Consider the following 15327-nt stretch of genomic DNA (forward strand, 5'->3'; position numbering starts at 1 on the left):
CTGTCCAGTCAGGGTTTCACCCAGGTGGCCTCCCGGCCCTGGACCCACCCTCTTTACTCCTCAGACCTGTGTCTACAGCCGCCCCCAGCAGACCTGGCCTCCTCCTACAGGCCCTTCCATCGGGGGTCACAGGAGCTGCTCCCAGGAAGGGCCCATGGGGTTCCCAGGACTCAGGGAGCAGGGGTCTCCACCTGACGCCTGCCCCCTACTGGCCCAGCTCTCCCTCGGCCCAGGGGCCAGCGGCCCAGCCCAGGCCCGAGCTCCATGTGAGCGCCACCTGGAGATAACCATAGCCCCGCTGGGTTCACTAAGTCAAATTAAGTGCAAAGGCATCCACCCTCAGCAGCTCCAGGGGTTGGGGTGTTTGCATTGGTGCTGTGCTGACAAGGACCACTGCCCCTCCCCCGCCCCCAAGGCTGCACCCTCACCACGCTCCCCCCAACTGCTCCCTTTGCCCCACCCCAGGAAAGGGGCTGGGGACTGGTCTGGTCTGGCCTTGGAGATGCAGCCACACGGCTGGGCCAGGTTGGTGGCCCACAGGTGTGATGGAGGCCTGGTGAGGCTGGGGAGCTCAGTCCTGTCCTGACATCCTGACAGCAGACACCTGGGCTCCGAGGGCCCTGCCCTCAGGTGGGGGATGTGCACCCACCCCCTCCCCACCCAGGCCGTGTCAGACGTTCTGGTCCAAAAACATGTCCACTGGTGGCACCTCTCTGACCCCAGGCTTCCAGGACAAGGGCACGCCTGCAGACTTCCTCAGACCCCCTAGGGCCAGGGCCAAGGGCAAGTGGTCCCGGGGGCAGCAGAGGCCCACTTTAGAACCTCATCCTGAATGACCTCTGCCCTGGCTCAGCGCCCTTCTAGGCCAGGGCTTTCGCCTCAGCCGTGCCCACACCCAGAGATGCCCTTCCGGGGCAGCCCGGGGCCTCAGCTCCTTGCCCCCCTACCCTGCACAGCGTGGGCCTGGCCTTGCCTACCCTGTCCCGCTCAGCCGGGCCAGCTCCTGTGGGTGGCTCTGTGGACACTTCTGGGCTGGGTCCCCTCCCCCAGGCCTGGCCTCTCTCCGGCTGAGTTGAGTAGGTCACCTTGCTCTTCCTGGCAGCAGCAGCCTTGGGCGCAGACCTCGGTGCCAGTTGTGGACAGGGCACACGGGCTGTCCACACTCTCTCCTGCCCCGGCAGAGGGGCAGATGGTGGGGGTGGGGGGACCAAAGCCTTGCTTTCCTCGGGGAGCTGTGTGGCTCCTTCCACCCTCTCTGCCTCTGGGTGCAGAGGGAGGGGCTTCCTCCTTAGAGCAGAGGCCAGACCCTCCTCCCAGCGTGGGCAGGGGGCCATGAGGGCTGTCTCCTGGGGTCTCCGCTTCCGGGGGTCCAACAGTGACCGGCAGGCAGGCCGCTCCCTGGGGTTTGTAATGAGGCACAAGCACCTTTCTTCCCTGGAATCCAGCACCGAGAATCAGGCAGACGCGGGAGGGGTGGCCAGAGGGAGCAGGTTCCCGGCAGCCTTGGAGGGCCCACTGCCCTGCAACCCAGGCATCCCCAGGGCCTGTGAGGAGACACCTCAGGGTGTCAGAAGCTCATCTGTCAATTCCTTTAGGCATGCAGGCCCGCATCGTTCATCTATCCAGCCTGCACCCCTGCTTCCTCCCCGGCCTCCCAACTCCCTTCCACACGTCCACGCTCCAGGAATCCCTCAGGGTTCATTTTCTCCAGTCCTTGCACACCCTCGGCCCTGTCCACATCAACCCTGGGGAGTCTCACCTTCTCTCGCTCCCCCCAAGCCCCACCAGTAGAGTGCCTGAGGGTCCCTGGAGTCCAGCACCAGCCCAGTGGGGCTGCCCCTGCTCCTGCACTCTCAGCAGATTACCTGGTCCCCCACTTCCCTGGGAAGCCAGGCCTCTGGGGGCGAAGGCCTCAAGCCTGCCACCTCCAGACTGGCACCCTGTGCCCAGCATCACCCCCACCCCTGTCCTGATGCCCCCTCCTCTCCGGCGGCCCCCTTGGGACTCCAGCCCCGGCCCCCAGGCATTTTTCTCATCTCCTGGGCTTGCAGCTCCCCTCTCTTCTGTCTACTGGTTCTTCTTTTCAATTTTTTTGTTTTTGTAAAATGTACACATAAAATTTGCCATCTTAACCACTTTTAAGTGTCCAGTTCAGTGGCATGAAGCACATTCACATTGTTGTGCGGCCATCACCACCATCCATCTCCAGAGCTCTTTCATCTTCTCAAACCGAAACTCTGTCCCCACTAACTCTCTGCCACTCCAGCCCCCAGCCCCTGGCACCCACCCTTCCACCTTCTGTCTATGAATCTGACTGCTCTAGGTCCCTCATATAAATGGAATCCTACAGTGTTTGTCCTTTTGTGACTGGCTTATCTCACTCATTGAGCATAATGTCCTCAAGATTCACCCAGGCTGTACCCTTGACAGGATTTCCTTCCTTTTTTTTTTTTTTTTTAAAGACCCCTGAGCTAACATCATCTGTTGCCAATCTCTTTTTTCTCTTCTCTTCAAAGGCCCCCAGTACGTAGTTGTATATTCTAGTTGTAGGTCAGTCTGCCTCTGCTGTGTGGGACGCCGCCTCAGCATAGCTTGATGAGTGGTGCTATGTCGGCACCCAGGATCCAAACCGGTGAAACCCTGGGCCAATGAAGGGGAGCGCACGAACTTAACCATTCAGCCAAGGGGCTGCCTCCTCCTTCCTTTTTAAGGCTGAAGAATATTCCGTTGTATGGATGGACCACATTGTGTTTATCCTTTCATCCCTTGATGGACACTTGGGTCGTTTCCACCTTTTGGCTACTGTGAACAACGCTGCCGTGAACACGGTGTACCAATATCTCTTCAAGACCCTATTTTCAATCCCTCTCAGTGTACACCCAGCAGTGGCGTTGCTGGATCATATGGTGATTCCGTTTAATTTTTGGACTGGCTCCTCTCCTTCTGCACGTAAACACAACCAAGTGTCTCTCATTAAAAAAATAATTATAAACAAACCCCTGAAAAGCCCTCTCTTTCCTTAATTTTCTACCCAACCTTCTTCCTCATCTTCCTCCTTGTGCAGCTCTCAATGGCGCCGCTGGTGACATCTCCACGTGCCAGGAGCTGAGCTCTTAACCATTAATCACCCATCTAACACTGCCACTCACCCCAGGCTTTCGACATGGAAGCAGAGTCAGAGCATCCCAGACGCCATGCACCCAACCCGTGATCCCACCCACCCAGACTGTGCTCCCCAGCCCTGACCCCACTCACCTCCTGACCCCACCCACCCACAGGCTGTCCTCCCCTCTGACCCTGCCCACTCCTTGACCCCACTCACCACAGGCTGTCCTCCCGCCAGCTGACCTCACCCACCCAGGCGCCCCCTCCTTTCGCCTGGGGCACCGGCAGGACGTGACACCGGCACCACCCTCTCCAGAGGCCTTCCCCACACCCTTCTGCGGTGGCCATCACCCTGCTAAGGGGTTCCAGGCTTAGCCCCCCAGCTTCTGGGGCACCAGTCCTTCCTATTGGCGCTCCCCTTGGGAAAATGCACAGGCGAGTGGCATCGTGCATGTCATTTATTTTATCACATTAGAAATCGATCTCCCTTACACTAACATGTTAAAAAAAACTCTGAAAATGATTTTGCAGGGGTTCTCTGCCTCCGTGTAGAGGAATGAAGGTACTCTTTGTGTCTGAAGCAGAAAAATACTACATGGACAAAGCAGGGGCTGAAGAGTGTGCACACGCTCTGCTTTTTGTTTGAAAAGGGAGGATATAGGATCTGAGTTCAGGAGACTCTGCGCTCTGCGCCGTCTTCTGCTCAAGCCAGCGCCACCCTCGCCCAGCAGAGGCCTGCAACCAAGAGCCCCAGGTGGACGAGAGACCCTGGAAAGCTTTGCCTACAGAGGAGGAAATGGGTCGAGAGGAGAGCAGCCTGCCGGGCTGAAGCAGCAAGCCTGTGTCAGTGTTCCTAAGCAAGGGCTCGATCTGCTTGCCACAAGGCAAAAACCAACCAGTCAAGAGGCAAGGTGGCTATAGAGAAAGAACTTTATTAAGCAATAAGCCAGCTGATTGGAAGATGGTGGACTATGGTCCTAAAAAAAAATCTTAAAGGGGGACTGATTTGGAAATGACTTATATAAGGCAAACGGGATTGGGAAGGGGGCTCAAGAATGTCAGGTGATGGATGACTGCAGAACACTGGGTGCCTCTCTGTAGACAAAAAGTTTCCGATCTGCTGAACGTGACGTTCCTGCGGAATCTAAGGAAACCTTAGTTATTTCCTTATCTGAGACAGAAGGAACAGTTCTGGGCAGGAGTCATAAATTTTCTCACCAACAAGTTATTCTTTCTACTGGGTACTCATTAGCTCACCTACATGCAGTTCTAAGCAGTTCTTTCTTTTTTTGTGGTAGGAAGATTGGCCCTGAGCTAACATCTGTTGCCAATCTTCCTCTTTTTTTTTCTCCCCAGAGACCCAGTACATAGCTGTGTATCCTAGTTGTAGGTCATTCTAGTTCTTTTATGTGGGACGCTGCCTCAGCATGGCTTAATGAGTGGTGCTAGGTCCACGCCCAGGATCTGAACTGATGAACCCCAGGCCGCCAAAGCAGAGCACACAAACTTAACCACTTGGCCATGGGGCCGGCCCCTAAGCGTTTCTAAAAGTATATTGTGAGGGTAAGATGGGGGTGAGGTAAAGTTCAAAACTTGGAGTCCTACATGTCAACATGGGGGCTTGGTCTTGTCAGGGTCCGGCAGCCCCGAGTGGGTGGGCACCTCCGTCTCTACCTGCCAGTCAGCACATCCCTGGCTCCCTTTCCTGGTGACCTACTGGACAGGTTTGACAGCATCTTCCTCGTAGGATTTGAGGGCATTTCTGATGGAGTCATGGCACAAAAAGTGTCAGCCCAAGGCAAAGAGAAGCTCAGAGAAATGAGAAGGAGGTTCCAAGGGGGGTGCCCGGTGCGAGCTGGGCAGGCTGCTCCCCCTCTCTGCCTCCGTCTCCACACTGGAAGATGGGGTGACCACAGCCTCCCTCTGTGGGTGGCTGTGCAGGTCAGATTAATACACAAAGCTGTTGGTACAGGGCCTGGTGTGTCACCCCCTGCCCTAGGGCCAGATGCAGGAATGCTCTGCTCCTGTTACTGAACCGAAGTGGGCTCGCTCACCCGTCACGCAGCAAGCCAGTCTCTGATACTGGGTGTGGTGGAAGAAAGTAGGAATATTATTGCCAAGCGCTGAGCAAGGAGAATGCGCAGCTAACGCTGTAATCCCAGCTCTCCCCAAAGCTACAAGCAAGAGGTTTTTTTGTTTATCTGTTTGTTTGTTTTTAAAGATTGGCACCTGAGCTAACATGTGTTGCCAGTTTTTTTTTCCTTCTTCTCCCCTAGGCCCACCAGTACACAGTTGCATATTCTAGTTGTGGGTCCTTCTGGTTGTGCCATGTGGGATGCTGCCTCAGCACGGCTTGATGAGCGGTGCCACGTCCACACCCAAGATCTGAACCAGCAAAACCCTGGGCCACCGAAGCAGAGCACGTGGACTTAACCGCTTGGCCACGGGGCCGGCCGCCAAGCAAGGGTTTGTATTTGGGGCTTTAGGTGGTGGGGGAAGCATGTGGCTGAAGTTTTGAGTCCTCTGCGCATGCACGACTGTCTGTCTTATTTCTTCACGAGGTGCATGTGTGGATTTGCGGGGTTCTATGTGTTGCACAGGGTGGATTTTTAGTCCGTGACGTCTAAAGTTTATGATCGGTCATTTCAGCTTCTCAATGCTCGGCGAGATGGTTAGTCAGGCGGGGGCTGCCAGCAAGCTGCTCTCTTATCAGCGTCTTCCTGCTATTATGCAAAGGAAGCTCAGAAACTCCAGTTACTTTGTTTCCCAAGTCAACCTTGTGGGTACAGGCATGTTTCACCCTAACCAGGGGAAGTGTTAACTCCTTCGTTCTTGGTCTCACTCCTGCGGAACAGGCGCGGCTTGGGCACAGGTGCTGGTCAGCACCTTCGGTCACACTCTGGTCCCGAAAAGCCTCCCACCTGCAGTGTCCCTCGTCCCCCTCCCTCAGAGCACGGCTGGACGCTGGGCCCTGGGGGGGACTCCCTGGGGGAGCAGGCAGCGTTGACAGCTCCCACCAACCTCCTTGTAAGGCAGGAGTGGGTGGGCCTGCAGGAGGCCCCCTGCCATACTGCCCCTGTGGCCCTGGGCCCAGTGGGCCTGCCCCTGGAACCTGTGCCCGCCGTCTCCTCGTGTCTAAATCCTTCTCTGGAGCCCAGTGTGGCCAGACAGGGAAGGGTCTCATTTGTTCCCATGGAAGGAGAAGCCATTCTAAGTTTTTCGGATGTGCAAAGAGAGGTGCAGAGAGGGACTTGCTCAGGGCCACCCTTGGAGGCTGGAACCAGAGCTTGACCAGGCCACTGGAGTCCAGGGTCCTCCCACCCCATCAAGCTGCCAAGGTGGTGGGCACTGTGTGCTTCTCTGGCCAAGGGGTGGCCTCAAGGGGGAAGAGGGGCTCATGCTGATGAGAGCAGAGACCACCTCTCACCCAGGCTGGGGGTGAACTCGAGTCCCACCCTCGTGGGCTTCTCTGCTAACTGGGTGCTGTGTGCAAGGGCAGCAGCCCCCCATGCCCCGAAACCCACAGCTCTTCCCCATCGTGCTCTGCGGAGCTCTTGTGTCTCCCCCAGGGGGCCTCTTCCTTCTCCAAGGTTTGCCCTTGTCCACCTTGAACTTCTAAAACCCCTGCTTTAGAAATAAAAGCCTCTGCTTTTTCTTCCCTCAGAAAACCCTGGCCTCCAGCCTCAGAGGTGGGTTTCTCTTGGTGGGTGGGGGGCCGAGGAGGAGAGGAGCTCCCTGTTCCTGTTTTTAGGTCTGCCTCAGCAGCAGGAACACGTTAGACTGGTGCCCTCTGTACTGCACCCCACAGTTTACAAATTGTAATCTCCCTGCTCGCACAGCCCTTCCCTCCCAGAGCCCCCTCTGTCCCCACGTGGAGGGAAACCTTTTTCATTGAATCAGACAGGCCTCTGGCTGCAAATGACAGAAGTGGACTCTGGCTGGTCGAAGCAGAAGAGGAATTGGTTAGAAGCTTTGCAGAGCTCACAGACTGGCCCGGAGGCTGCACAAGCGGGCCCTCGAGGAGACCCTTGGGTGCTGTGGCCCTCCCCTCCCCCGTGCTGGGACTGCTGTGGGCACTTCACTCACCGTTGTTGTGTGGAAAATAAGAGAAACCTCAACTAAACTAGAGTGGGGAAGCCTGTAGCGGGGGCTCTCACCTCATCACACATTGTCAATTACATTGACCAGGAAGAGACAGATGCTTGCATTTCAACAGGAAGTAAAACTACTTTACTATTACTGTGAAGGAAGATTTCTCTCCCCACTGGCAGCAGCCCAGCCAATGAGAAATACTTCAGCTCAGCCGATGAGAAGTCTCTGCAGCTCAGCCAATGAGAAACACTGCAGCTCAGCCAATGAGAAACGCTGCAGCTCAGCCAATGAGAAATGCCACAGCTCAGCCAATGAGAAATGCCACAGCTCAGCCAATGAGAAATACTGCAGCCCAGCCAATGAGAAATACTGCAGCTCAGCCAATGAGAAACACCATAGCTCAGCCAATGAGAAATGCCACAGCTCAGCCAATGAGAAATGCCACAGCTCAGCCAATGAGAAACACTGCAGCTCAGCCAATGAGAAACACCATAGCTCAGCCAATGAGAAATGCCACAGCTCAGCCAATGAGAAATACTGCAGCTCAGCCAATGAGAAACACCATAGCTCAGCCAATGAGAAATGCCACAGCTCAGCCAATGAGAAATGCCACAGCTCAGCCAATGAGAAACACTGCAGCTCAGCCAATGAGAAGCCATTGCTGCCCTGAACTGTTACTTTCCCTCAATGGAGTTTGCTTTCAAATAGCCCCTCCCTCTCCCCCTTTTTTTCTACAAAAGCAGCTCCCCTCCTTTGTTTGCTGGATTTGCCCTAGGATGCAGGTCCTGAATTGCAATTCTTTTGGCTATTCCCAAATAAATTCATTTTGGGGGTAAAATAACAGGCAATTTTGCCTTTTAAGTTGATAGACTCCAAGAGGTCTTTTCAAGGAGACATAATTCACTGCATGACACGCCACGGCTGCCTCAGTCCTGGGTGCAGAGGGAGTGCTGTACAGAGGAGAGAAGGTACGCTTTGAGCTCTGTCCCCTCAGCATGGTCGCCGAGGCTGGGCCAAGGCATGGGAGAGTGGGGCATCCTGGAAGCCCTGCAGAGGTGTAGAAGCCTGTGGGCTAGGAGGGTGGGCTGTGGGTGTCTCCGCAGCCAGTGCCCCAAACAAATCACAAACCTGCCCCCTCCTAGTTGTTGGTTTTCTCCCTTCTCTGTCCACTTCACAACTAGAAGGTTCCGGTCAGCAGTTCAGACATGTGTCAGGGGTGGGTTTCCCCATGCCACCAAGCAATTCTCCAGACACCAGCTGGGTGTCGTTAAACTAAAAATAAAGGGCCAAAATGAGAGGCAGAGAGGTTTTTATTTGGGGGTCACAGAACTGCAATTTGGGGAAACCCAAATAGTGTCCTGATTACAGGAGAGGGGCTCAGGGTTTTTATGAGAAAAGCAGGAGAGAGATGAGGTGAGTTGTTCATTGGTGCTCGATGAGGTAAGGCTAGGTTTGTACTTCACTGATGGGTTAGCGATTCAGCCATCAGCAAAGTCCAGTTTCATCAGTCCTTACAAACAGGATAGTCTCTTCTTTAATGACTCCTGGGCCTGTTGGTGGTTTGGTTCCATTTGGGAGATAAAGAAAACAGGATGTGCAAGACATTCCTCTGAAATGACTGCTCCGGCTGTTTTAACATGACTCCATTCATGTCATCTTTCATGGGGCCTACAATTTAATTCAATTCTCGCTCTGGCTACCTGGAGATAATGTCAGATCCTACAAGTTAAGGGCTCAGTTCTATAAGACTGTCCACAACCCCCATTCAGATGCCAGTCACAAGTCCAGGTCATCACCTGTGCTTCTGACTGACCGGCTGTAGATCGGAGGTTCCCACGCCCCCCTATTTGGGTTCAATTAATTTGCTAGAGCGGCTCACAGAACTCTGAGAAATGTTTTACTTACTTTACTTAGATCACTGGTTTGTCATGAAAGGATGAAACTCAGGACCAGCCAGAGGGAAGAGATGCACAGGGCACGTATGGGAAGGGTGCGGAACCTCCATGCCCTCTCCCAGCAGCCACTCTCCCCGAATCTCCACATGGTCACCAACCTGGACACTCTCCGAACCCCTCCTTTGGGTTATTATGGAGGTTCCATTACACAAGCATGATTGATGAAATCATTGGCCCTTGGTGATTGGTCCGACCTCCAGCCCCTCTCCCTTCCCCAGGGGTTGAGGGGAAAGTTCCAATTCTCTCATCACGTGTTCTGTTCCCCTGCTGACTAGGTCTCCATCCTTAGGAGACCTAGAGGCTTTCTAGAAGCCACTTCATTAGCATAATGAAAGACACATTTGCCACTCTCATCAGTTAAGAAATTCCAAGGGTTTTGGGAGCTCTGTGCCAGGAACTAACAAAGACCGAATGTATATTTCTTATTATAATCACAATATCACAGCAACTGACCATTGCAGGCTACCAAGGATGAAAGATGTGTGTGTACAGGACAGAGTGTCCTGCAAGGGGGGGTTCCAGGAGCTTGTTCTGATTCTGCTTCTGATCTCCAAGCTTTCTGCTCCTGGACCTCAGTGTCTTCACAGGTCACCCGGTGGTCACAGGAGCGGCCCTGTACTGTGCGGCTGCCACATGCGCGGCGTGCTTTGTATCCCGGGAGAGGGCACAGAGGGCCTTGGGGCCGTAGTGCTGCCTCAGGTGTTTGCTAAAATCTGCACCTTCCGCTCCTCCTCCCTCCCTTGCATTCTTCGGCCTCTTTCTTCCTCAGAGAAAACCCTCTGGCCACAGAACCCCCCACAGCCTAGGGGACACCCAGAGATATGCCCACAGCCCCTGTCATAGCTCCACCTCCAGCTCTCGACAGTCCATGCTCTGCCTCCCCTAGTCCTTGGCCTTGGTGCCAGCCTCTCCATCCAAAGCCCAGGGAAGTTCCTCCATTTGCACGGGGTCCTAGGAGCTGCAGAGGGGAGGAGCTGTGGAGGGGGAGGAGCTGGGGTGCCTGTGAGTTACAGCAGCAGGAGAGAGCCGGGCTACAGTCCAGTGCCGCCACGTGAGTTAGGTATTCAGGTGGGACGTCCAGAGGCCATCGTCCTGTGCGAAGGCGAGGGTTCCCTGAATGCTCTGGGAGCTTGTCCCTACACCAGCAGGCTGCCCTGGAGCTTCTGATCTGCCCTTTTGGAGGGCATGGCACGTGGGACTGGGAGCTGGGAAGGGGGAGCTGTGTCAGCGTTGCTGGGGCGCCACTTGGCAGGTAACTAAGGCTCCTGGACGCTCTGCTGCAGCCCGAGCCAGGCCGTGGCTTTCAGGCTCTGCTCCTCAGAGTGCCAGGACCCCGCGGAGTCTTCACAAGCCTGCTCCAGGGACCGGGGGGAGGACACAGGGGTCCTCCTCATGTCAGACTTCAAAAAGAGTGGCTATGCTTTGATCTATTTTATAGATTCAGCTTTTATGCAAAATTCCTTTGAGGAAAGAGTCTGGTGGCTAGCAAAATGTCTGGAATCAAGTGGAAGGAGAACTTAAGTTGAGTAATAATAATACGGCTCTTTTTCATTAAGTATCTAATATTTCCAGGTTACTTATGGTATCTTTGAATTTCTCTTCCTGGATAAGCCTTTCCCTCATAGTGTATGGATGGGTTACTATGATTTGGCTGCAAATTTGAGAAAATCTGATTCAAAATAAATATAATTAATGGCGAGAAAAAAGTATCACATAACAGGAAGTCTCAAGGTAGGGCAGCTTCAGGGATGGCGAATTCAATGGCTCAACAGCACAAGAGTTTTACCATCTCTCCACTCTGCAATCCTCAGTCATTGGGATAACTCCCCTCATGCTCACAAGATGGCTGCTGCAGCTCCAGACATCACATACAAATATGACAGCCTGGAGAAGAAGAGGCCTGCCTTTTTCACGCCATGATTTTTTTTGTTTGCTTTTGGGTAGGACCAACATACAGAAAAAATACTCAAGTCACAAATTCATCATGACGAATTTTTGCAAACTGAAAATATCCATGTAATCATCCTCTACATCAGAAAACAGTACATTAAGAGCACCTTAGAAGGCTCTGTCATGCGTCCTTCCGGTCACTACTGCCCGCAAGGGTGACCACTATCCCGACTTCTCTTGTCATAGATTAGTAGTGCTGTTTATAACAGTCAGAATCACGTGGCAGGTGCTCTTTCCTGTCTAGCTTCTTTACTCACAATGGGCTTATGAGAGTCATCGGTACTGTTGTGGTCAGATAGCATTTGTTTTTTTAAGTGCTATACAGTATTGTGTCATGTGAACACACCACAATTTATTTCTTCATCCTACACCTTGTCAACGAAAATAATCCATAACCAATCTATAAATGAAAATTTGGGTGAGTTTATTCTGAGCTGAAATCTGAGGATTATAACCCGGGAGAGTCTTTCCACAAAGGAACAGAGCACTCCAAAGAAGTGGGGGTACACAGGGTGGTTATATACCCTCAAAGAGGATGTTTACGTATGATTGAAATGTCCCTTTTACAATAGTCACGAGGCTGCTCTGTCGGCACAGTGATTGATGGAAACAGCAGATAGGTCTGCTGTCTCGGTGAACCCCACAGGGTGGCAGGTCTGTTGCCTCGAGCTGGGCGGTCACAGATGAGCGCTGCAATCAGTTCCCAGCCTGAGGAAAGATGCTTAATCTTTAAGGAGATGCCAACATTGGGAGGGGGAGGGAAGTTGCACCTTTATCTCAAAATGTCTAAGCAGATATACAATGCATGCTCAATGGCCACAGTCAGGCCCTTTTGGAAAAAACAAAGTCAGGCCGAATTAGGTTTATACCAAATGGCTTCCTCATATACTCCAATATATCCTATTGCTTGCCATTTTTATTTGTCAACCTGATGTGCTTTGGATAGTTTTCAGGTTTTCGCTGTTTCAAATAGTGCTGCTATGAACATTCTCGCACATGTCTTTTTGCTCCTTATCTTGAAAAGAATTGTGACACAGTTTACATACAGCTAAGTGTGCAGAACTTAAATGTACAGGTTGATGAAATTAGATATGTGCACTATCCATGTAACACATACATAATATATATACATATTTACAATGTAGCAACCACTCATATCAAGATACAGAGCAGTCCAGAAACCCAGAAGGCTCCCTTGTGCCCCTCTCAGTTGGTATCCACACCCTGAAGGTAACCACTGTTCTGACTTCTAACACCATAAATTTGGCTTGACTGCTTTGAAACTTTGTATAGGTGGCATCACACAACATTGGCTGCTTTGCGTCCGACTTCTTTTATCCAGCTGTGTGCCTGTGAGATCACCCATGCAGCTGTATGTCTCAGCAGTTCATCCATCCTCACTTTTGTTGTTGTGTAGTGTTCCATCGTATGGTGTGGAAAATAAAAAAAACCTTAACTAAACTGGAGTCAGGAAGGCCTGCAGGGGGAGCTCTCACCCCATCACTCATCATCAATTACACCAAACAGGAAGAGACAGATGCTTGCATCTCCCACAGGAAGTACAACTACTTTACTACTGAAGGAAGATTTCTCTCCCCACCTGACAACAGTCCAGCCAATGAGAAACCCCACAGATCAGCCAATGAGAAACACCTCAGCTCAGCCAATGAGAAACACCACAGCTCAGCCAATGAGGAATGCCACAGCTCAGCCAATGAGAAATGCCACAGCTCAGCCAATGAGGAATGCCACAGCTCAGCCAATGAGAAACACTGCAGCTCAGCCAATGAGAAATGTCACAGCCCAGCCAATGAGAAGCTTCCACACTCAGCCAAAGAGAAACACCACAGCTCAGCCAATGAGAAGCTTCCACACTCAGCCAATGAGAAACACCACAGCTCAGCCAATGAGAAGCTTCCACACTCAGCCAATGAGAAACACCACAGCTCAGCCAATGAGAAGGCATTCTCACCCTGAACTGTTCCTCTCCCCCAATGGACTTTCCTTTAGAACAGCCCCTCCCTCTCCCCCTTTTTCTCTATAAAAGCAGCTCCCCTCCTTTGCTCTCTGAGTTTGCCTACGGTTTGCCATAGCATGCACACCCCAAATTGCAATTCTTTTGGCTATGCCCAAATAAACTCATGTTGAGATAAAATAACAGGCAAATTTGCTTTTTAAGTTGACAATGGCAATACCAGAGCTGCTGCCTAATCTACTGTTGGTGGCATTTGGCTTGTTTCCAGACCTGGCTTCTATGAAGAATGCTGCTCTGAACATTCTTTACTCCGTTTTGGTGTCAGTAAGCCCTCATTTCTATTGGGTGGATACCAAGGGTGGATTGACTGTATGTATGATCAGCTTTGGTAGGTATTGCCAAACACTTTCCCAAAGTGTTTCCTCCAGTATTGTATGAGAGTTCCAGTTGCTCCTCATCCTCACCAACACTTGGTATTGTCAGTCTCTTTAATTTCAGCTGTTCTGGTGGGTGGGGTGGTGCTTCCTTGTACTCTTAGCTTTTTTGTGTCAAAATTGGTAAGCAGGTTCTAAAATTTACATGAAATGTCAACTTAGAAAAAAGAGGCAACTGCAAAACAAAAGGAGAGCATTTATTCAGGGTCTTAGAATTGCAATTCGGGCAACATAGGTTCCAGCAGCAGCCAGAAAAGTGTCTCCCTGAGGAGTAAAAGTCAGGAGTTTTTAGCAAAAAGGAGAGCCCAGAACAATCATCTCAGTTGTTTGTAAAGATCTACCACTGGAGGGTAACCTTTTGTTACCGTTCACTGACTTACTCTAGGACATCTTATTGCTACCAAACAAGGCCCTTCAGAAAGTCCTTTCTCAGCAATAACTCTCTTGGCAAGTCAGCAAGGTCAGTAGTTTCACATTTTTAACAAGGTGGAGTCCAGAGTACAAAATGGAGTCACTGTTAACTCATTTCACAGAAGCCATTGGAAGCCCCTCAACTCTCTAATTTTGTCACTTGGGAACTGCATAATTACCAAAAGCTCTGCTTGTTTCTCTGTCCCCTACGAGTGGCCTCAGCCTTGACCAAAGTCAAATTCTCAAGCTCTTGGCAAGCTCTGAGGCAGCGCCTGCCCAGGGGAATGGCTGTGGACATTCAGGTGAGGTCTGTAGGTTTCCTGTCTCTGGAATTTTAGTCCCTCTTGCCTTTGTTGCTTGTCCATCTCTCTAGTGTCTTAAAAATACAGTTTCTGTGATTTGTCTAGCTTTTCTCATCCTCAGTGGGAGCATGAGCCTGCTGCAAATGGCTTTGTCCTTCTGAGATGGAAGCTGGCCAAGTGTCTTTTTTTAGAGTGAGAACCTTTCCCATAAACCCTCCCTTCAGACATCCTCTTTGGCCAGAATTGCTCTCTATGCCTTTGACTAAACCAATTACTTACAAATGTTTCACCAAAACTGGCTGACATTAGGAAGATTTACATCTGGGCTGGGGTCACTTTCACTGAACACTGAACCTCAACAAAATTTGGGTTCTGTGGAGGAAAAGGGGTGGATTGACATTAGGGAAGAAATGGACTGGGGTGGTGTTCACCGTCATTGTCCAATCAGAGTAATGCCAGCCATGCGCATTCCCTACGGCTGGGTCGGGGGTGCAGATACATGCCAGGTGTGGGGGGTGTAGGGAGAAATTACATGAGCATTTATGAAGCCAGATATTTTACTAAGATTTCTACCTGCGTCCTCTCACTTAGCCCATGCACGGACCCTGTGCATTAGAGACACCTGTCTTTACACGGGAAAACCAAGGGGAGCAAGGAAATGCCTGAAGTCACACAGGTGGTAGCAGCACAGCTGGGACCTGAACCCTTGTCCTCCTATGTCTGTTTTACAAAATTTAAAGTTTCTTTTGACGGCAGGATCCAGGAGGATGACACTGGGAAAGGGGAAAGGTAGAACTTAGAGCAGGGCCACAGGGGGCTGCACTGGGGGCTGTCGGGGCAGCTTATGGGTGGCCAGTGGGGTGGGGTCAGCTAGGCTTCAGGGCTCCCTGTGGACTGGCTGATTTGAATGATTTTGTTGGCTTTGGGGCACAGGGGCTGTCCCTAGTTGTCTGGTTCCTGGCCCTGGGGTGGTCAAGGCAGGTCTTCAGTGGCCTGGAGTGTGAGAGCTAGAAGGGAAGTGGTCGAGGTGTGTGCTTCATTGGCTGCTCTAGCAGGGGAGCCGACCAGCTTCCAGCTAGGGCCGCGTAACTGAGTCCAGATTG

This window comes from Equus quagga, chromosome 16 (assembly GCF_021613505.1).
Source record: "Equus quagga isolate Etosha38 chromosome 16, UCLA_HA_Equagga_1.0, whole genome shotgun sequence".
Taxonomy (NCBI): Eukaryota; Metazoa; Chordata; class Mammalia; order Perissodactyla; family Equidae; genus Equus; species Equus quagga.